The sequence below is a fragment of the Adiantum capillus-veneris genome, chromosome 6 (genome assembly GCF_014529385.1).
Source record: "Adiantum capillus-veneris isolate H3 chromosome 6, ASM1452938v2, whole genome shotgun sequence".
Taxonomy (NCBI): Eukaryota; Viridiplantae; Streptophyta; class Polypodiopsida; order Polypodiales; family Pteridaceae; genus Adiantum; species Adiantum capillus-veneris.
In genome coordinates, this window is record NC_140936.1 from 127,526,848 (window position 1) to 127,549,082 (window position 22,235).

The following is a 22,235-nucleotide window of genomic DNA, read 5'->3' on the forward strand; positions in this document are numbered from 1 at the left end:
AGAGAGAGAGAGATATTTACACCATCAAGATTCTCAAGAGTAGTCGACAAGTGGAAGCTAGGGTTCTGTTGTGCTGCAGGTTGTCGTGCATTGCTCTTATAGCTATGGCAAATTATTTGTGCTATAAAGACAAACTTGGTGCAGGATGGCCTCTTACAAAGCATCCTAGGATCAAGCTTGATGATGCTCTGTTACACGATGAACTAGGCTATTGTTAGGTAGAGCTTGAGCGAGATGCAGGTCTTCTTGATCTTGGGCTCAACTATGGAAAGAGTGGAGCAGGATATGCCTTAGCAGATTTTGGACTTGAGGATGCCACACTTTTAGGTCCAAATGCGACAAGGGTTCCTAGCATGGTTGGTTTGGATGACCTTAGATTATTTGGAGTGAATGTTGGCTTGTTGAAAGGTGGTGGTGCAGGTCTCACCTTTTGAAAGCTGACCTTCCAAGCAAGACGGGATCCCATGCTGGCTATCACCCTCTTCCTCTTGAAGCTACACCCATGCTTTTCATTGAAGGCATTCCAATTAAATGTACATGACAAGAAGTAGCCCACATCTTTCAGCCTTTTTGTGGTTACAAGGAAGTTCATATTGTGCAGAAAGAATCCAAGCGGTTTGAGGGAGAGTGGTTTGTCGAGCTCCAAGATTATGCTAAAGCGGTGGGTTCTCTGTAAGGTTACAAGCTTGATGAACATGATCGCGAGTCAGAGCACTTGCGATTGCATTCGCTTGCGTAGGTGCTCCTCAAGGTGGAGGTTGTGATGAGTATCAAGAGGGTGTGATCGCATTGATTATTCTCATGGCAGATATTAATTGTGTTCTTTATTTTCAAAGTTTTTATATCCTCAAGCACTCGGAAGTAGCTATTGAAACGGGCTCCAAGCGGCTTGACGTAGAGCAAATCCAGAATAGATTACGTGTGTTTCAGTACGAGGCATTCTCACATGTGCCTAAAGAGCTTAGAAAGAAGTTGGACCCCAAGTTACACACATGCAACTTCATTGGCTATGGTGAAGACGGAGAGATGGGTTATCGTCTCTTGCACCCAAAATATTGGAGAGTAAATTGCAACTCACAAGTTATCTTTAATGAATCAAATATGCACAGACAACCCTTGAAAGAGGTTGAGTATTGCTGCAAAGTGAGATTCGAGGATGTAGCCTCAACTCCAATTACACAAGCAACTTAGCCTATTAGTGATGTACCTACTGCTAGTAATGCTCTAGAGAGAGGTAGTGATGCTCCTGAGAGAGCAGAGTCCAACAACTAGGTGGTGAGGAGATCTACACGTGTCTCTCATGTCCATGAATGTTTTTAGCTAGGGCTAGACTATTTGTTGGTCACTGAGTGTGGAGATCCTACCTGCTACCAAGTGGCTATTGAAATGGGAGATAGCATGACGTGGAAGCAGTCAATGCAATCTAAGTATAACTTGATAATGGCAAATGAAACTTGGGAACCAACAAAGTTGCCAGAGGGCAAACAAGCTATGCCTTGCAAATGGGTGTATAAGAAGAAGTACACGGTAGAAGATCTCGAGCCTACGTACAAGGCTAGATTGGTTGCTAAGGGTTTCAAGCAAAAAAAAGGCATGGATTTTGATGAGATTTTTTCTCCGGTGGTCAAGATTACTACATTGCATCTTGTGCTTGGACTAGTAGCCAATGAGAACATGGAACTTGTCTAGATGGATGTGAAGACAACTTTCCTTCATTGTGATCTTGAAGAGGATTTCTACATAAAACAGTTAGAGGGTTTTTAAGTCAAACCTGAAAAGCCTAGAAGGATAGAACTGGTGTCACGATTATGTACAGCATTGTATAGCCTAAAACAAGGCTCAAGGCAGTGGTCCATGAAGTCTGACAAGTAAATGTAGTCCCAAGGGTATGAAAGGATCCAAGAAGATCATTGCTTGTATACTAGGAAGTTGAACAATGGTTCACTTATTGTCGTGATACTTTATGTTGATGATATTCTCATTGTCGAGAATCTAAAGACAAGATTTGCATCTTGAAAAAGTCACTTAGCATGCAATTTGCTATAAGAATTTGGGAGATTCAAGTCACTTTCTTGGTATGCATTTCAAGAGGGATAGAAAACGTGGAACACTCGAGTTGTCTCAGAAAACGTATATTCACAAAGTCTTGCAACGTTTGAATATGTAGGGGGGAAGCTCTTTGAGTGCCCCAATGCAAGCATATACAAAACTTAGCAAGAATGATGCTCCCAAGTTTAATGTTGAGAAAGCAGAATTGGCCAAGGTGGCATATTCTTCAGTATTCGGCAATCTCATGTATGCCATGGCCGTTAGACCAGACATTGCTTTTGTAGTGGAAGTGGTTAGCAAATTAATGGCAAATCCTAAGAGAAAGCTCTAGGAAGCAGTGAAGCACATTTTGAGATATCTAAAAGGTATTGTAGACAAGTGCTTATGCTTTGGGAATAGTACGCTACACGGATGCGGATTATGCGGGTTGTGTGGATAGTCAGAGATCCACATCTAGCTATGTTTTTCTATTTGCTGGAGCAATTGTGTCATGGAGATCATTTATCCAGAACTGTGTGTTATCTTCCACCACAAAGGCAGAGTATGTGGCAGTTTTTTCAGACTCGTTTTTCTATTTGCTAGAGAAACTGTGTCATAGAGATCATTTCTCCAAAACTGTATGTCATCTTCCACCACCAAGGCAGAGTATGTGGAAATCTTTTATGCTGGCAAGGAAGTTGTGTGGTTATCTTTCCTAGTGGGAGATCTTGGCATTACTCAGGCTCCAATGTTGCATTATGATAGTCAAAGTGCAATTGCATTAGCAAAGAACCCCGTGTTTCACTCTAAGTCAAAACACATAGAAGTCCATTATCATGTGATACGTTACATATTGGCTAACAAGCGCATTGAGCTAGTCAAGGTTCATACGGATGACAACCCTGTAGATGCTCTCACGACGAAGAGTCTACCCTCAGAGCAGTTTGCACATTGCATGGAGATGATGGGTGTAGGGTGAAGCCACTTGGATGCTTCACTGTTGTATATGTTGTACATACATAGGCCACTTGTGCCACGTTGGCCTTCAAGTGGGAGATTGTTAGGGTTCATGCCAACTCGCTGGACACCCAACACATTGACCGTACTAACCTTATCATTCTTTTGATCATATAGAACAATAAAGAGGAGTGAGGTATTATTTCAAATTCTCACTAAGAGCTCCACCAACGCTTTGTGTCCGCTCTTCTTCTCCCTCTCACTATACATGCACCACACACTTTTTACAAATTGAAAAAAAGAAAGGTGAAAAGAGAGTCGTAGAGGATGAGAAAGATTGTGTATGCTCCAATGCTCAATGTCCCTCTTTAACGAGAGAGGTACACAAATGCAAACACCCTTTCACAAGGGCCTATAAGAAATAGTAAACCTGAAAGTTTTTTGCCATGTGGAACCAATCAACAAGATTTATCCAATGGTCCACAATGACATCCAAAATGCGACCTTTTACTAAGGCTACATCTAAAATGCCGAGAGCCACGCACTTGGGTAGCTAATTTGCGGGCGCAAGGTGGTTCACACTATGCATTAAAAAATTTCATAAAGAGAGTGAAGGAGATTTCAACCAACCAAGTTTGGCCTTGTGGTTAGCTCAGTGAGCGCGATGTGAGTAGGGTAGGAGATTCAGGCCTCTTCGCGCTTGGCATTGAAAAGCGATCGGACATCCTGTTGTTCCGAGGGGGGAAGGCCGCCTGTCTCGTTTGTGGGTCCGCAAGTTGAACCTCTTTTCTTGAGCGAATGGACTGCTGCCACCTTGATGACACACCGCTTTCCCCTTAGATGTTCAGAGCAGTCTGAACAGTGCCAAAGGCCTCTTGCAGTCCAAACAAGTGAGAAAATCACGAGGCCTGCCAAATGGAGACACATGATAAGCCACGAGCTCCCACACCTCATTGGTTGCATTTACTCTCTTCCCTTCTATGTAATCTCTAATCGCAAGGAAGGGGTCGCTTTATTTTTGAGGTGGATAAGAAGTCGATATCCATCTCCATAATCTCAATGTAAAATAAGCACAATAACTTAAGCCCTAAGAAACTTAGCTTGATTTGTTAAGGGTCTACATCAAGTATAGAGTTAACCAGTTCAAATTTGACGTCAATTTGACATGTTCTTCATATCCCATGCCATGAGCTAAGCAAATAATGCTAAGAGAAATGAAGATGACTTCATCAACTCAACCACCATGTGCACTCTTCCTAGATAATAGTACTACATGATTGTGCTTCAAACTTGCTTAACTGAGGTGGATACATAAAAGCATAAGCTTACCTTATAGTGATGCTTAATTTAATATTGAAGAGGCATGATCCAAGTTAGTTTGAATATTTTTGCATATAGAGTTGAATGAAAATAAATTTTCAATGAAGGAACTTTGAGTTTGTGGGGGTGTTGTTTCATGTTGCATTAATTTTTGCCTAGATATACACTAAATACGCACACAAGCTATAATCTGTGTTGTGTCAATAACTTCTTACCCTAATCACTTGCTTTGGATAATGGTAAAAAGGAAGTGATGTCTATCACAAGCTAAAAACATTTACTGCAATTGGTCAGATTTAATGTAGTTGTGATTTGGCAACATGCTCGTGTCTATTTCACCATTTGTTAAATGGATTAATGTCTTGAGAAATGTGCCGGATTAAGTTTCTTTCAAGTTCCATAAACTATGCCTAACTTTGATACAACAAAAGTCACAATATACAAATCATATAGGAAGACATAGAACCCTATTTGGATGACAAGAATTAAGTAAGTACCTCCACTTCGCTAAAATGAAAAGAGGCTTATTGAGGAGATTTTGTTGATAATTTGTTAGGGCTCCTTACACATAATGTGTAGGCTATGCCTATAGGGCTTGAAGCTTGCCAAGTGAGAACATCTATATAAGAACCAAGGATCAACAAGGGCACTACCTTCGCTTTATCAATTAGCTTCTCCATCGTTCATATCTCACCAGCACTGGAGGAAAAATATGGGCCATAGCACGACTAAATGGCGATGACCACTACACGAGAGCCGACAACCCAAAGGATAGAGGCACATCACCCTAAATCAACTCTACCAAGAAAATTGCATATCATTGATATGTTATACAGGCACAGAGTCCATAATTAGGCTTCTTACATGTCCACATCTCCTGTGGAATCTTGTAGTTCAACGGTGTATTAGGTGACCTATTGATTATATGCACCGCTGTCATAACAACCTCCTCTCCCCAAAAGTCTTGAGGTAAATGTGTCATAGATAGCATCTGACCCTCCATTGAATGGTCCTAATCATTCGCTTAGTAACTCCATTCTAACCACGTGTGTACTGCGTAGTAAATTGCCTTCTAATTCCTCATTTGCTACAGAAGTCCTTAAACTCAGTGGAGACATACTCTCCCCCATTGTCAATGTGCAAAGCCTTCAACGCCTTGCCTAACTGGTTCTCAATCATATCTAGGAATTTATGGAAGACACTAAAGACTTCATCTTTCCTCTTCAAGAGGTAGACCCACACCTTTTGAGTAGAGTCATCTATGAAAGTCAAGAAATATAATGCCCCCCTAGAGACTTATGCGGCATAGGCCCACATAGATCACTATGAACCAAATCTAGAAAATTTTCTAACTTCCTATCCAATGGCACAATGGTAAGCCTAGTTTGTTTCCCGTACATGCAATGCTCACACAAACTAAAGTCAGAATAGCTTAACATAAGGATACAACCAAAACGTTGTAACTGCTTCATTCTCTTATGACTCATATGACCTACTACTCCTTATCCATCAATGCATCTTGAATGAGACAATAACTCACCTTAATGTGTTTTGATTTGGAATAAGGCATGTGATTCCTTGACAAAGCAATAGCACTATGACTATCACAATGCAAAACTGGAACCTGTTGAATGTCTAGATCTCCCACTAAACGTGCCAACCATATAGCTTCCTTGCTAGCAGCTAATGATGCAACATACTCAGCCTCTGTAGTGGAGGAATATGTATAATCTTTGAGAGATTCTCTCCAAGAAATGGCTCCTCTTGCAAATATGAAAATGTAGCCAAATGTAAATCTCCTACTGTCTCTGCAACCCTCATAATCTACATCTATCTAACCAACAACAATGCATCACTATTACCAAAGCGTAAACACATGCTTGTTGTACCCTTCAAGTATCTAAGGATGTGTTTCATAGCTATCCAATGCTGCTTGTGAGGATTAGCCATAATTGGCTAACCACTTCCACTGCAAATGCAATGTATGGCCTCGTAGCTACCATAGCATACATAAGACCGCCTACACCTGAAGAGTATGGTACACTTTCCATTTCTGCTCTCTTAGCATCTGATTTGGGATAATCTTCCTTGCTAAGTTTCAAATATGATGGTAGTGGGATACTCACTGCTTCCCCCTTGCATCTTAAAACATTGCAAGACCTTGTAGATATAGGTTTGTTGAGATAATTCAAGAATGTTTCTTCTCTGAGTCTCTCTTGATAAGCATACCAAGAAAATGTTTTGCTTCTCCTAAATCCTTCATAACAAAGTTTTTATTCAACATTTGCTTTAATTTGACGATCTCCTCAGTGGACTTTCCTGCAATGAGCATGTGATCCATACAAAGAATGAGAATGACCAGAGAACCATCACTGAGTTTCTTTGTATATAAGCGGTGATCCTCTTGACTCCTTCTAAATCCATGGGACCGCTTAAAAGCGTAAAAACTTTTGATACCACTACCTTGAACCCTGCTTTAAGCCATAAAGTGCTTTCTTAAGTTTGCATACAAGCTCCTCCGTGCTAGGCTATTCAAAACCTTCAGGTTGCTTCTTATAAACATTCTCCTCTAGATCCCCGTGAAGAAAAGTTGCCTTCACATACATTTGGACAAGCTCCATGTCCTCAATGGCTACTAGGCCAAGCATTTTATGTAGTGTAGGCATCTTGACCATGGGCGAGAATATTTTGTCAAAGGCTCCCTTCTACTGCTTGAATCCTTTGGTAACCAATCGAGTCTTATACTTAGGTTGTGGATCATCAATGTAAACTTCTTTCTGTAAACCCATTTGCAAGGTAAGACATGTTTGCCTTCTAGCAATTCAACCAAGTCCCATGTCTCATTATTGACAATCAAGTTGTAATCAAATTGCATGGCTTGCTCCCACTTGACCTTGTCATCAATTTGCATGGCTTCTTTGTAACAAGATGGCCAATCACAGTTAGCCAACATGACATAGTCCAACCCTAGTTGAAACTGCTCAAATGGATGTGAGTATCCAGTAGATTGTCTCAAAACCTGACTATTGCTCTTTGCCCTATCAATTGGAGTGCTGCTAGTGGAAGGTACGTCATTAGGTTTCTGAGTTTTTATAAATTCTATGAGAATGTCCTCGAATATGACTTTCCTATAATTAATCTCTTTGATGGGTTTATTGTGCATCTTGGACTCATTGAAGATGACATGTGAAGTGCTAATTGCTTTGCAAGATTTTGGGTGCCAGAGATGATATCCCATCTCTCCATCTACACCATAACCAAGGAAAATGCATTCGTGTGACTTTGGGTCTAGCCTTTTCCGAAGCTCCTTGGCACATGTGCATATGCCTCACATCCAAAAACATGCAAATGAACATAATGTGGTTTCTTTCTAGACCACAACTCCTCTAGAATTTGGTAATTCAATGGCAGACTAGGTGACCGATTGATGATATGTAATGTTGTTAGTACTGCCTCTGCCCAAAAGCCTTTAGTCAGATTTCCATAGAAAGTATGGCTATGACTCGCTTCTGAATCGTACGAGTCGTCTTTTTTTCCAATTCCATTTTGATTAGGTGTGTAAGGTGCAGTAACCTACCTCTTAATACCTCTCTTGCTACAAAAATTCTCGAACTCCTTGGAGACATATTCTCCACCATTATCAGTCTTCAAGCTTTTGATTTTCTTGCTAGATTGATTTTCTACCAACGCTAAGAATCTATAGAAAGTAGAAAAGACCTAATCCTTATGTCGCAAAGAATAAATACACACCTTCCGAGTGGAATTGTTGATAAAATTCACAAAATAGCGAGCTCCCCCAAAAACTTGGTAGGCATAGGACCGCACATGTTGCTATGGACAAGCTTTATTGGTTGCAAACGTTTCCTATTCAATGACGATGAGGTGGTTCTAGTTTATTTACCATAAATGTAGTGCTCACACATAGAAAAGTTGGAATAGCTTAATATAGGCAAGTAACCAAAATGAGATAGTGTTTTCATTCCCTTTTGGCTCATATGGCCTAGCTAGCTATGCCACAACTCAATAGACGACAGCTCGGCTATGGATAGATAATCCTCTTTTACACACGAAACAAACATAGAGTAAAGCGTTCCATGTTTTCACCCTTGAGAATCACAATATTTCCCTTGCGAATTGACCATGATACATTTCCAAAGATGGTTGTGTAACCCAAGTTATCAAGATGACCAACAATTATGAAACTTTTCACTAACTTGGGAACATGTCTGACATTCTTGATTATGAGTTTCATGCCATTTTGCATGACTAGCTTGATGTCTCCAACACCGTGTACCTCAAGCTCATTTACATCAGCGAGCTTGAATTTTCCATGAGTATGTGCGTACATAGAGAACCATTCTCTATGAAGTGTCACGTGGAGACTGGCTCCAGAATCTATGACCCAATTTTTGATAAAGGCTAACATCTTGTGTAATAAGAACATATGGACTAATATCTATTGTAAAGATGAGAACATCTGAGGATTTATGGACCTCAAGCACATCTACAATCATAGGAGGCTCTATCACATTGAGCTCCTCAATCTTAGCTTTTCTCTTACTATCATTGTCAGACTTTTTGTTATCTTGATACTTTTTCTTCTCTCTCTACCATGTGCGACAATCTTTCTTCAAGTGTCCTTTCATATGGTAATGGTAGCACTCGACATTGTGTAAAGAACCTCTCGATTAACTTTGATAATTATGGTGATCCTTACTTTTGGCACGGTTATGAGTGCGACCTCACTGACCTTTGCTGCTAGCAACATATGCATCACCTTGCGTTGTAGGCTCCATTGATTTCCTACATATCTCTTCAGTGAGTAAACTAGAAACTACCGCACCGTAGGCCACTTGCCCTAAGGTGCAAAGTTGGTAATTGCCCTCATATGCGACAATATTTCTTCAAGCGTCCTTTCTTATGGAAATGGTAGCACTCGACATTGCACAAAGAACCTCTAGATTAACTTTGAGAATTCTCGTGATCCTTACTTTTGGCACGGTTATTTATGAGTGTGACCTCGCTGACCTCTGCTACTAGCAACATATGCGTCACCTTGTGTTGTATGCTCCATTGACTTCCTACGTATCTCTTTAGTGAGTAAACTGGAAACTACCACATCGTAGGCCAACTTGCCCTCAGGTGCAAAGTTGGTAATTGCTATGCAAAATATGTCCCATCAAGGGGGTAGAGAGCATAGTAAAAAGATGGACCGTACTTTGTTGTCAAATTCCAGTCCATGTGATTCCAATTGATTGAAAAGTATATTAAATACATTCAAGTACTCAGAAACTACTTCACCTTTTTTCATTTAAAGCTTGAAAAGCTTCTTCATCAAGTACACTTTGTTACTTTCACTTTTGCTCTCATAAGTATTGCACATCTTATCCCACAAGGATTTAGTGGTAGCTTCATTGACCATGGTAAAGTACACAGAGTCCGCTAAGTGTAAGAAAATAGTGGACCTACCTTTTTCATCTAGCATTTTCCACTAATCAGCACCAATTGAAGAAGTTCGGTTTGACAGATCACCCTAAAGCTAGATGAAAAGTCATTATACGAAGATTGGGGATTGGAGTCTGACTCTACAAAAGTTGAAACCTTGCGAACACTATTGTCTTACTTAGGCGAGAATGAAGAGAAATCAATGGTCTATAAAACAACAAGACTAGAAAGGCCAAGGTAGACTTTGGATGTGGCTAATCAACAATCCATTATGTTGACACCAATTTAGTGCACAATCACTTTGGGTGAGCTACTAAAATTGAGGCCACATCTATGGGGAGACATAAAAACCACCATGGGAAGGATGGGATTAAAAGGATCATCTCAAATGAATCTGGAAAAATTGCAAAACAAGGAGATACAAATTAGATTTGTCAAGTTGGTACCTATGAATAAGGTCAGGGACTTGTGAAGGAAATGAGAAAAACACAACCCTTCCAGTGCAATACAATGATGTAATGACTATGGCTATTTTAGACAATGGAGCAGGCATAGCCATAACAACCAAAGCTATCTGGGAAGCTGGGGGAAACCCAGCAATTAGGCAAACAAGAATGAAATTACAATTGCTAGATGGACACATAGAGAAACCAATGGGCCTACTAGAGAATGTGACAACCACCTCCTGTGGGATTGACTACCAACACACTTTTGCCATTGTAGACTTTGGGAAGAAAATCAATTATGAAATCATATTGGAAAGACTGTTCATGAGACAGATACAATTAATCCAAGATTGGGGCAATGATTATTTCTACCTAAAACAAGTAGGGGCAGTCACTCAAGTGAACTTGAAAGACCATTCTTACAAGGAGGTCCCGAGGACACCGATATAGGAATTGAAATCTGAAACTTGTGCAAAAATTGAACTGTCATTATGGGTATATAAAAACACTCCAATTTGGATGTGAGGGGCTTCTCAATTGGGTAGTTTACAAAAGGAAGACTACGTTTGGGACAAAGATGTAATTGATGGAGATTACATACCAGGACCATTCCCTGAACATTTGTTGAACCCTTTGAATGGAATGAGTCTTGGCCACCGTGGATGTATGTGTTAATGAATCTACACCTACACACTTTTGTGACAAAGAGGGCTATGATATAGTCCCAATCCAAATGCTATTTATTGAGATGATTGAGGAGCAACAAGTCTTCTTTGATCACTATTATGATGCTACGAATGAGTGGGAAGAAGAACTGATTACAACAAAGGGACCGGATTCTGAAAAAGAGAAGTAATGACCAAGCTTCTACTTAGAGGAGGGAAAGAACGACTTTTTCCAAACCAACATTGAAGACGCCAACAAAGATACCGAAAAAAACAAGACCATGATTTAAAAAAGAAAACTACAAAATGGTCATTGAAAACCAAAACTCAATTCTTGATGAAAGTGAACGAAGCAGACTCCATAAAAGACAAGATAACTGGAAGGTATCTAAACATAGAGCATGCAAAGATACAAAAGAAACGAAACCAAGGTCGATTAAGCCAGATGAAATCAAAGGGAAAGAACCTCTGATGACAGAGATGGAGCAAAAAGTAAAATACAAAGAGCTGAAACGAACTTTGAAAGAAGTATGGACCATGGAAATGGAATCGAATAGTGACAAATCGAGAAACATCAGTGTTCCAACTCGTTATAAGAAATACACTTTACAAGATCGCAGGATTATTGTAGAGCAACCCTTGCGACAATCAATAGAACTGGGAAAGTCCTATGAAGGGCCGAAGAACACCAAACAAATTGACCTTGTAGAGCCTAGAGAAGAGCCAAAACCAACATACATAGCCAAGGATCTGTTGCAAGAAGAAGAGGAGATTCTCATAAGGACGCTAAAAGAATACATGGATGTTTTTGCATGCTCTTATAAAGATCTCAAAGGGGTGGATCCTGCCATATGCCAACACACTATCCCTATGAGAGATGATGTTGAGCCAAGCAAACAGCAACCATACACCTATAATGAGACCTTTGCCAAAAAAATCAAGGAAGTGATAGAGAAACTCAAGGAGGCTGAGTTATGAAATAGAACACACTGATTGGGTATCACCAATTGTAGTTGTGTCAAAAAAGAATGGAAAACTTAGAGTGTGCGTAAATCTCAAAAAGGTAAACTCCACCACCATACGAGATAACTATCCTCTTCCCATCACCTTTCACGTTGGAGAGGGGGAATGGAGAACACACCCGACACACAAACAACTGCCCATATATAGCTCAGGGTATTCACAACACCCCTGTCCTCTCGAAAACACCTTCAAAATAAGCAACTCACACTAGCAGGGCCTCGCCTGCACTTCGCCCAACGCACAAACACTCTGCACAATCCTCGGAAAGCAATCACCGCGATCTTGTCCGCTTCCAGCTCTTCCACAACTCGACACCTCTCTCTCTCTTTCCCTTTCACACACACAGGGGGCCCGGGGGGCGCACACGCTCACACACACCGGCACCACACACCCTGGAGACGAGCAAAGAAGAAAGGGGGGAAGGGAGAAAGACGACGCCAAAAATCGGCAATCATAGCTTCTCCTTCAAAACAAAAACACCTGTACAAAATCATATGGCCTGCTCTTGGTCGCAACAAGGCCATCACCTGCTTCACACAGAGGGGCACAAGTCTCCCTCGCCACTTGACTACGTCGGCACACACATCGACGAAAAAATTTAACTCTAGCTTCGCTTCGACAACATCTTTTTCTCTTGGCAACTCTCACTAGCTGCCTCCTCTGCCAGGCCCTCGCCCTTATGAGTCGCTTCGCAGCGATCCTTCTCCCTTGGGGGTGTGCTTCGATCACACTGCGCACGAAATGCCTCCTTCTTCCCCCAAAATCCAAGCCCCAAACGTTTTTGCTCGAAAACGCTGCCTCCTTCTTTCTTTCCTTTTTTCCTTCTTTTTCTTACTTTCTAAAAAGATCATTTTTTGAGCAATAGCGCCGGGCGCTATTGCTCTTCTTAGCTTCCTCTCAAGCTTTTTTCTTTTGCTTAACTATTGAGGGCCTTCTTTTTCTCTTCCAACTCCAGCCATCTTTCCTTTTTTATTTACAACCAAGAAAAAGTTTGGCACATGCTCCTCCGCACTGTCGGTGCTCCCTGCTCACAACCCAACCCCGGGTTGCCATACAAATTTTCCGGCTATGCTGCATGGGAGATCTATTTGCCGGCCCCAAAATCCTCCCTCTTCCCTACCGTTCCGTACCATGGCGTCCGAAAACACGTCCGAGGATAGGGAAAACCATGCGCACCTCTTTTCGCCATGCTTGTCTATCAATTTTAATTGGGCCTATCTTGATGTCCATGACTCAGATCGGTGATCCACAGATTTCGGCTAACTCCGCACATCGCATGCAATCTTCGAGAACCCTGGCGAGCTCAAAAATATCTTTCTCAGCACACCTATCGACGTGGCCCGATGAGCACGTACCCGACCCCCGACAAATATTCCATAGGCCATAACTTGCCCGTCTGGGCTCCGAACGGCATACCAAAAAGACCGGCATGCTCCACAACTCGAGCACTACATGTGTATCATTTCACATCCGCCTTGACCAACCACCTGTGCCCGCCCAATCTGGCGAGGATCTGCAAACACATCCCACTTCAACTTGCCATATCTCGCATATCCGGGCTCCGTTTGACGAGCCATTTGGACCTGCTTCTAGAGCACATCAAGCATCACATTTCGGCACACAAAACCATCACTTCGGACACATGAGGCCACCGTCCAATTTAGCGCGCTTGGCAGCATACCCTTGGCTAAAAAATCCATCATGTGCATACATTTCGATCCACCTAACCACAGTGGCACTTCACAGCTGTATTATCACCTGGGCCCGCATCTGCTCAACCACATAGCCCCGCTTGTGCCCATTTCTATCGTCGACAGCATTTGGCTGCACCAACGTGCTAGAATGAATAGCTGGCAAGGAAGCTTATAGCTTTTTGGATGGCTTCTCTAGGTACAACCAATTGACTATCGATCCCAAGGACCAATATAAAATGGCCTTCACCACGGAGTGGGGAATTTTTTCTTATCGAGTAATGCCTTTTGGATTGACCAATGCACCAACCACATTCCAGAAGCTAATGAGCCATGCCTTTAAGGAGTATCTACGAATTTTTTTGAAAGTATACATGAATGATCGGATGATCTTTGTGTGCACTCCACAAAACGAGAAAGTGATTTTGAATAGTTACAACGTGTCTTTGAGAAATGCCGTCTATATAAAATTTGCTTAAATTCTAAAAAATATGTTTTTATGGTTAGACAAGGCAAATTTTTTGGACATATCGTGTCAAAAAATCGTATAGCCACATACGAGGAAAAGGTGGCAGTGATCACAGAAATGGCTAGGCCAACAAAAATCAAAGAAGTGCAGACATTTATGGGGCATTGCGGTTACTACCGTAGATTTATCTACATGTATGCGGTAATTGCTCGGCCCTTTCTATATAGCATTATCACTCGCTTTGAATGGACTGATGAATGTGACGAATCCTTCTAAAATCTTAAGCAAGCTTTGAGCTCAGCACCAATACTGAAAGCTCTAGACTAGAACAAAGTGTTTCATGTACATGTTGATGCTTCAAGCTATGCCATTGGCTGTATTCTAGCCCAGCCATGAGAAGGAACAATGGATTTTCCTATCTTCTATGCTAGTAGACAATCAAACCTGGTGAAAAAGAACAAGACAACCACGGAAACAGAAGGTCTTGGTATGGTGTATTCAGTCAAGAAATTCTGACACTATTTGTTAGCTAACAAGTTCGTCTTTTTCATAGACCATCAAACCTTACTCTAGTTGGTGAATAAGCCATGCAATACCGGTAGGATAGTAAGGTGGTTTATCATCCTACTTGAATTTAACTTCACAGTCGTGGTAAAAAAAGGCACTACTCACTAGTGGGTAGATCACCTGTCAAGACTCACCACAGGGAAGCACCTAAAGGGGTATATGATGACTTACCTGATGATATCTATTCTCTGTGGAAATGATTCCAAGATGGTCAAAAGATCTTGTGTCTTTAATGACTATAGCACAAGTGGATTCTCAAACACTAATTCTTATTACACCATGTTTGATTGAGAAATCAGCCCTATCAATTGTTTATTGGAAGATTGTATCACAAAAACAAGGATGGAATCCTGCACTTGTGCATTAATCCTGAGGAGCAAGAAGCCTATTTGAGTCAAGCTCATACCACAATCATAGGTCTATATTTTGCACGAGATCAAACCCACAAAGATTAACCTAGTTGGGTGTTTACTGGGCTACCATGAAGAGAGATGTTCATCATTACATGAATGATTGCTCTCAATGTAAAGAAAAAGCCGCCATACCCCATGCCACATTATTCCACATTTCAGTCACACCCCAGTGGAATAGATATTTGATTGAGTATCTGACTAATGGAACGTTCTCAGAAGACACGAGTAAAAGATGCAAAAGAGAAATAGAAACTGAGGCAGCCAACTATACAATGATTGGAAACCAGCTCTATTGTCAAGGGAAAGATCAACAGCTCAGATTGTGCGCCAATGAAGAGGAGTATCTTCCTATTTTGGAACAAGCCCACGCAGGTCTAACAGGGGTCACTTCTCTCATGAAACCACAGCCAAAGCCATATTGATGGCAGGCATTTGGTGGCCAACTTTATTTGCCGGTGCGAAAGAATTTGTTCGACAATGCGATGCATGTCAACGAGCAAAGATGCCAAGAAGAATGGATAACATGCCACTGCGACCTATGATGGGAACATGTGCATTTGCTAAATGGGGTATAGACTTCGTAGATCCAATACAACCACCAACTTACAAAACTCAGACACAATATATTATTGTGGCAACATATTACTTAACCAAGTGGATAGAGGCACAAGCCACTAGGAAGAACAACACTCGAACCACTGCTGCATTCCTATACGAATGCATCTTTACTAGATAGAGACTTCCTATTGGGCTTGTGAGTGATTGCAGATCGCATTTCCTCAATGAGGTGATATAATATCTACTAGATGAGTTCATGGTAATCCATAACAAATCAGTACCCTACCACCCTCAAGTAAATGGTCAAGCAAAACATACAAACAAAATTATGAGCTCTGTACTAACCAAAATTTTTAGTTCAGACAGAACGGACTGGGAAATGCATCTTCACTCTGCCTTGTGGGCTTATTGAGTTTCCTTCAAAACGGCTTTGAACATGACTCCTTTAAATTTGGTCCATGGCTTGGATGCAATATCGCCAATGAAATTCTTATTATCCACACTCAGAGTTGCAACTGAGTTGGAATGGATAGGGTATGAGTTGTCAGAACGACTCGGGGACTTAGAACACCTAGATGAACAATGTTTAGCAGCCATTGTCCACATATACGCACAAAAACAAAAAACAATTCTTTGACTTGCATTTGCTGACTAAAGTTTTTAAACCAGGGGATTTATTCTTAGTCTACTTGTTGAAACAAAATACCCAAGTTCAATAAAAAAGGACATGGTCCTTTTGTCATTAAAGATGTTTCACCAAGTGGGGCTGTCAAGTTAGCCACTGTAGATGGAGAAATCATGGAAAATTGGATAAGTGGATGTCACTTTGCAAATACAACCTTACCTTGACTAATGAATTTCTACAGAGAATGCATGCATCCAAGGAAAGGAAGCTTAAAGAACAATAGGTTATTGAGGAGGCTCAAGAGGAAGCTCGCGTTCGAGTTCTAAAACAAAAAGTTCCAAGACAACCTGTTCTCCAAGATGTACCACTCAGTAATATTCATATTCAACCTTAGCAGAGGATGAGGTCGAGACCGATGGATGGTCTTGATATGTGAATCAATGTGAATCTAAACGAGGATTACAAAGTCAAAGCTTTAGCAGATATAGGATCCCAAGTCTATGCGGTCAACTATTCCACTTATCGCAAAGCAACTACTCAACCACTTGAGTATTGTCGCCACTATCAAGGGCTGCAACAAGAGTGTCACTCCAACTTTAGGGAAGATCAACTTGAATATTATGGTTCATGGATTCATTTTCCCTCATATTTTCGTATGTATAGCGGATGAACACATGAATGAGGACCTAATATTAGGTGTTCCGTGGATGAGAACCTACAAAGCAATTCAAAATTGGGATGGCAAAATTTTGGAACTCACACTCAAAGGAGGAAAACTAAAAATACCATTTTCATAAAGTAAAGAGGAATGGAAAGAAGCTCTTGATGATTTCCAATCAAATAAGCATGAGTCATCAGCCACATAATCAAAACTACAGATCCAATAAAGACTTCTCCTACTCAACTAATGCAAGGAACCAAGCAAGTTTGGATACCCAAAAGTGTGCTTATCAATCGACCCCACCAAATGTGGGTGCCCAAAAGATTGTTATACACCTCCAACAACCCTAAGGGAAAACCATCGTATCCACCTTTTCAACAGAAACCGCCACTACTAAAGATGAAATAGATATGGCAACCAAAGAATAAATGTACATCTCAAAGTAGAAGAACAATTGCCCAAAGCAGAAAAGTCAACTATGGGTACCAAAGACCCCATTGCAACTCAAGCCAACCTCCATCAGGTACAAGTGGATACCTAAAGTGAAACCACCCACCATGATTGAAACCACCAGTTCCAGTCATCACACAGCAGACAATGTATATTGCACCATAAAAGAACGCACTCAATTGCTACAGGACTTACTCTTCAAGAGAGTTCCATCACAACATACCTCACCATCAAAAACCCTTGAGTACAATACTCAAGACCCACCTCCTGCACATCATAGAGTGTTTAAATGCATTGACATCAATAGCATTATAAGGCCAATCAGGGTCATGCATAGAGAAGACTTTATAACCTACGCACTGCACAACAAAATACTCTAATGTCCATGGAGGATCGAAGCAAGGAGGGGGAGAGGCAATCTAAAAATGGATATGAATCTGGAAGAGATAAGGGCAATGTTTCGAAGTAATTGTGTGAATGTACGATCTTTCTTGAATAAATTAGCCGATTGCGCTAATAACAAGATGATTCAGAGATACAATAGGATAACCCATCGGTGTGTATATACTAAACATATTTGCCAAAAGCCATAAAATGTGCGGTTTTTACTCATATTGCGTGTTTTCTAGCCAAAATCATTGCGAAATGGAGCAATCCATAAAAATATGGCCAAATAATAAAATAAGAAGTGCTATATTATTTTTTAAGTATAGGATGGAATATTTTGAGCAATCTGGTTAATTTTCCTTTACTTTTTGCTAATAAATTCTAATAAAAGCCAAATAAATATAATAATAATAAGCAAGAATGTCAAAATTGGATATCAACTTCAAACACCAAATCACAAAGCTCAATGGAAAAGCTAGAAATTTTTTGGGGCAATTCTGATAAAAAAACCCGACAGCCACTTCGACTCACTAATCATCTGGAATACATTGCGACAAAAAGGTCCATGGATGTCAGTTTTCAGAGATTTTTGATCTAGGAGTACACTGTAAGGCCTATTAAGCTCATTGGGTAGAAATTGGATGGGGGGTGTCGGAAAAGTTCAGGTATGTATAGTCCCTTAGGCCATTTTCCCACTCATTTACATTCTAGCCTTTAGAGAGAGAGCTCCGGGTTGTGGATTTTTGCGACCTTCCGCACTCTCCTGCGCGCTATTTTTCGGCTCTTACTCACTCCATCCATGAGGGATAAGTTCCTAACTATGTCTAGAAGCATTTTGAATATCACATTGTCAACCACACGAGCTATAGGAGGCACAACAACACAGGCCGATCTGCGAACTTTTGAGCTTGGAACCACTAACACCGGCCACATTAGACATACCATATTACACCAAAAGTGCATTGGAGGTCCAGTCATCAATGAACAACAAAAGGACCATATCTTTACTGTAAAGCGACATTTTGCACCACAATGCAAAATATTTATCCGTTTGACCTCAAACTCAAAGGGGGTGCTCTATGCCTTACTTGGAGATTCACCAACCTTTAGTGAGCATACAGCTAGTGATTAATGACCAACCTAATCGAGCACAACAACAAGTGCAAGAAACACAGCCAAGGGCTTTAGTCTTCATAATTAACCTAGCAGAAGCTATATGGGGCAAGATTAGGGCCTAAATTGCAATAATTTGTAAAAATTATCTTAGGTGCGCCAAAGATAATATGCTAGGATGGAAGCATATTTTGCACACGTTTTCACATTTGCATGATTCCCCTACCCCTCACAAAGCCCACATCACACAGGTACACTCCTTTCATGCATAATTATTTTCACATGCACTCTACTGCACCAAATAGACTCAAGTGCCCAAAATTGACATTTGACCTGTCAAATCAAAACCCATTTTTATAAACCATCAAGAATCAACCTCCACCACCAATCAAGGTGCCAGAAGCACAAAATGAACCCAAATCAATCATTCTTATATTAGGCGTGCCTAAGATAGAAATTCTAAAGGGGGGACCTGACTTGCAATTTGAGGACACAAATGTGTCTACAATGATCAAATAAAACACCTTGACAAGTTTCATCAAGTTTGGCATAATATAACTCTATCAATCACTAAAAGCTCAAAAAGCGGTAATGCGGCCACAACTTTGTGCACAACTCTTACCACAAGTGTCCAAAAGCTATTAAACTTTTTGCATATCACCAACAATCCATACACTTCCTATGCATTCTCTCTGACAACAATTTGCATGCACCTACACCCATCTGTATCTTAGGCGTGCCTAAGATGAATTTTGCCAAGATTGTGCTTTTTAGAGCTTATTTTTGCCTTACTGGTTTTCTACTTGATTGGAACTTGCTAGACTTGGTCTGACCAATGAATTATATGATGCCTTGCCAGGTTCATCCTCACCTACCTCAGGAGCTCCAAAGAAGAAAACCATGAAGGAAAAATTTGTCGAGATTTCACCATACTAGTTAGAGGAAGACTCCTTGAAGGAAGCAAAAGTAACCAGGTTGTCAAAAGAATTGCTAGAAAGTCAGTATGTCACTATATACCATGGCTCATTCAAAAGAGCACAAGGATCCAAAGTGGAAGTTCAATTGTTGCCAAAGGAAGTTCAAGATCTTGTCAAAGAAGAGTCAACCAAGCTACTATGGGAGAGAATTGGCCTTAAAGACTACCTTGAACTGGAGCCTTGTGGTGTGGACTACAAGAGGGATTATGAGCTCATACATATCATCACAGAAGAAGGAAGGGCAACCATCTCAGACTTAAATGACTCTCCAATATAGGTGCACACATCACAGAGGACTAAGTTGCTGAAGCCCTAAAGCTGCAAAGAGGAGGAAAACCCATGAGAGACCGAGGATTTCCCACATCTGGCATTTTCACTAGTCGGTCAACCTCCTTCTCGAATCTAAAGGAAAGAGAGATAGAGCGCACACTTCGGCTCTATCATCAACACTTTCATTTCACTGCTAAAAGACCTCCCAGGTACACATTTCCAAATCATGTTGTGGCTTCCACATTCACACATGCCTCTAAGAGAGAAGGAGTGACAGAAGTCGACCACACCCGATATATTTACACAACTCTCACTCATGTGAAAAAGCCAGAGAACATCACCTTCTTGGGATCTCCAGAAGTGCTAACACGGATTGCTTACCATGCTGTAGGCTAGGCAGAGCATCTACCACCTACCCCGGAGCAAAATCTATGGCTACTGAACAAGAATGCTGATGAAGAAGAAGTGCAGACAAGAGCTCCACTTGTGGCGACAAGACTGAGGACAAGACAAGTCAATGTCCCCATCCATGAAGCAGCTACTGCAACAAGAGCTGCGAAAAGCGACAAGGAAGAAGAAGAGTCGGCGAAGGAAGACACTCCTCTTGAAAGAAAGAAGAGATAAAAAGGGAAAGCTAAGGTAGATGATGCAAAAGCCACAAAACGGCCATGCCCTGCAATAGTAGTAGAGGAACCAGTCCAAAAAGCAGCAAGAGTAGAAAGAGAGAGGCGGCTTTTGAGCTGGAGATAGGACTCAAAGGGGATTTTAAGAAGAAATGGAAACCATCTACAAGAAGGATCAAAATTCGAACCAAACACCCCATGTTCGATATGAAGGACGATCCTTGGGCCGCTCGGCTTATAACTTCTCTATCACCAAGAAGAACGTCAATGGGAGCAAGCCAAGGCACAAGAAAAAGACAATACACCGCCTAGAGAGGACTCACCTAAAGAACAAGTCAACCCTGCTAAAGAGGTTCCACACTTCTCTTTTCCAAGCGGACCACCACAATCGGAGGACACAACACCACCACAACCAGAGGAGACCACTCCCATTGCTAGCAATATGGAACCAAAATTAGAACTGCCCAAAGAAACTACCAATGAGAAATTGGATGAATGAGTCATCCCAATAGAGACACCAAGTACTCAAGCCAACCAACCAGATGAGCCAATCATAACCGAGGCTCATGACGCATCAACGGATCAACCTGATGTGAGCAACACAAGAAGGTTGGAGAGTCTGAAAGACATAGATGAATACGCCCAATATGCACATGATGTGGTGGACAAAATGAAAGACGCGATCTATGCTCGCCACCAACATCTCCATAGTTTGTATAAACGACTGCGGCTCTCAGATGAAAGGCTCGACATGGCCAACGTTTGTGTCAAATTGTACTTGAAGAAGCCATGGAATTGAAAGACAAGGAACTACTAAACTAACTCAAAGTCAGCAACGGATTTGGACGCTCTCTAGACAAGGAATCAACAGCAAGAGCAACAAGTCACAGTGGCCACCTCGGCACTACAAGAGTCTGCTTCCACAAATCCGCCAACTATAGATTTAGCTAAACATTGCAAATAATCAGCTGGCACAATCAAAAGCTAAATGCCAAGAGCAAAAATACATTGCTAAACTAGCTCAAGGACAACCCTACAGTAGCCACATTACTGGGCACATGTGAGGCATATAAAGTAGTGGAACAAAAGGTTAAAGACCTTGAGATGGAGCTAAAGCTAGAGCAAATGCAAAGAAGATGACTCTCCATCGGATTTATGCAGCGGGAGGAGAGATATCAAAAGAAAATTGACCGACTAAAGCGGATTTGAGCAAAGCTCAAGTAGCTACCACAACACATGCCACCACACCGAGGGAAGAACATGTAGATTCCGCAATGCAAGATAAGAACACCCTGCAATTTATGAAGCAACTACCACCGAAGAGGCCAGTCTTCCTGAGATAGTTATTTCTCAACAAACCAAAGTGCAAAAGGGTTGACATACCACATCAGACACACAACCAGTCGTAAAGAAACCTAGACAAGCACGTGCCATGTCAACATAGAGGAGATTTTTACATCTACACAAAATAGCAGAATAACTAATTGACAAGTGAATTTTCATTTAAGCACAATTAGCAAGATGCACTTGCCCTCCTCGCATTTTGA